The sequence below is a fragment of the Echinops telfairi genome, unplaced genomic scaffold (genome assembly GCF_000313985.2).
Source record: "Echinops telfairi isolate 266 unplaced genomic scaffold, ASM31398v2 ScPeMD7_3;HRSCAF=10, whole genome shotgun sequence".
Taxonomy (NCBI): Eukaryota; Metazoa; Chordata; class Mammalia; order Afrosoricida; family Tenrecidae; genus Echinops; species Echinops telfairi.
In genome coordinates, this window is record NW_022103899.1 from 9,232,563 (window position 1) to 9,234,905 (window position 2,343).

Sequence of the window (2,343 nt, forward strand, 5' to 3'; positions counted from 1 at the left end):
ATGTACAAATGCGCTTTACGCAATTGATGTGTGTATGGATTGGGATAACAGTTGTATGAGCCCCTAATAAAATGTTAAAAAAAAAAAAAGAGAATAGCATGATTAAATTACATTCTTTTAACTCATGATTCTGATAGCTTTCATACACCCCCAACCACCACCGCTTCCTTGATAGATTACTTTTAAAGCAAATCCCAGGTATAGAAATGTCTAAAAGTAATCCCCTTGTCTTTCTTTCTTTTTTTAAAACATTTTATTAGGGGCTCATACAACTGTTATCGCCCCTTGTCTTTCAAGATTTTCCATTTTACTTGTTATAAGCTTGCATGAGCTTTGAAATATCTACTTGTCAAATACATCAGGAAATAAAATGACACTTGAAATCTGTTAGTTCTGAAGGTGCATTTTCACTTCATAACAGGTGTAAGAAACCTTTTAATTCTTTTATAAAAAAAATGAAGTCAGTAAACAAATGCTTCCTTTGATGTTTGACTGCCCTCTGTCTGCCAGTTGTTTAGTGCAATAAAATGAGGAAAAGGTGCATACATTTCTACATGTAATAGTTTATTTTTAAATTTATAAAGTCATGGTTTTGCTAAGTTTTATTTATAGAGGTGAGACAATGCAAAAAATAACCCAAGATTTGTAAGGTTTTCTGGAGATGATTGCTACATCTTAAACCCTTTTTGAATTCAATGTATGAATACTTATAAAGAAATCCTACTTCAACATCAAAGCAGAGATAAAATTCAGCTATTTCATGCTTTTTGAAACAACTGCATGAAGACAAAAAATTCCACTTTCATGTTTATGTATTCCTCACCAGAAACACAGGAGGCAGGAGACAATGCACACTGATTTTCATACACAGGAGAACTTATAAACCTTTCAAAACTGGGAATGAAACAATAGCCTTCTTTTCCCTCTTTTGGCAAGCAAGGTGCTATCTCTTTCTGGCAAGGCCTTCTTGGTCATCTAACTTTATTTATTTCAAGCAGGTTTTTTGTTTTCGTTTTGGTCTTCCCTTTCACCCAAGTCAACACGGAGACCACTTTTGGAGTTCTCTTGTCCTCAGGCTCCACGAAGTCCTGGTTCCTCTCTGAGTTCTTCTTCTTTTTTTCCCCAATCATGTTATTGGGGGCTCATACAACTCATCACAATCCATACATTCAGTCCAGCACATTTGTACATTTATTACCTTCATCATTCTTAAAACATTTGCTTTCTACTTGAGCCCTTGGAATCAGCTCCTCACTTTTTCCCCTCCCTCCCTGCCACTCCTCCCTCATGAACCCTTGATAATTTATAAATTATTTTGTCATGTCTTACACTGTCCGACGTCTCCCTTCACCCTTTTCTGTTGTCTGTCCCACAGGGAGGAGGTTATATGTAGATCCTTGTGATCGATTCCCCCTTTCTACCCAATCTTCCCTCCACCCTCCCGGTATCACCACTATCACCACTGGTCCTGAAGGGTTCATCTGTCTGAGATTCCCTGTGTTTCCTGTTCCTAACTGTACCAGTGTACATGCTCTGATCTAGCTGAACTTGTAAGGAAGAATTGGATCATGATAGTGGGGGTCAAGGGGAAGCCATTTAAAAACTAGAGGAAAGTTGTATGTTCCATCATTGCTACACTGCACCGAATGGCTTGTCTCCTCCCCGTGACGCTTCTGTAAGGGGATGTCCAGTTGCCTACAGATGGGCTTTGGGTCCCCACTCCGCACTCCCCCTCATTCACAGTGATATGACTATTTTTTTGGCTTAGGTCAAATATGGCTTTAAAAAAAATGATCTAATTGGGGGCTCGTACAACTCTTATCACAATCCATCCATCCATCCATTGTGTCAAGCACTTTTGTACATTTGTTTCTCTCATCATTCTCAAAACATTTGCGTTCTACCTGAGCCTTTGGTATCAGCTCCTCATTTTTCCCCTCCCTCCCTGAACTCTTGATAATTTATAAATTATTTTGTCATATTTTAAACACCGCCTGACATCACCCTTCACCCACTTCTTCACTGTCTGTCCCCCAGGTAGGAGGTTATATGTAGATTCTTGTAATCTGTCCCCCCTTTCTCCATCACCTTCCCTCCATCCTCCCGGTATTGCCACTTTCACCACTGGTCCTGAAGGGGTCATCTGTTCTGGATTCCCTGTGTTTCCAGTTCCTATCTGTACCAGTGTACATCCTTTGGTCCAGCCGGATTTGTAAGGTAGAATTGGGATCATGATGATAGTCGGGGGTGGTGGTGGTGGCATTCTAGAGAAATGTTGTATGTTTCATCATTGCAACACTGCACCCTGACTGGCTCGCCTGCTCTCAGTTGTCCTTCTGCTGG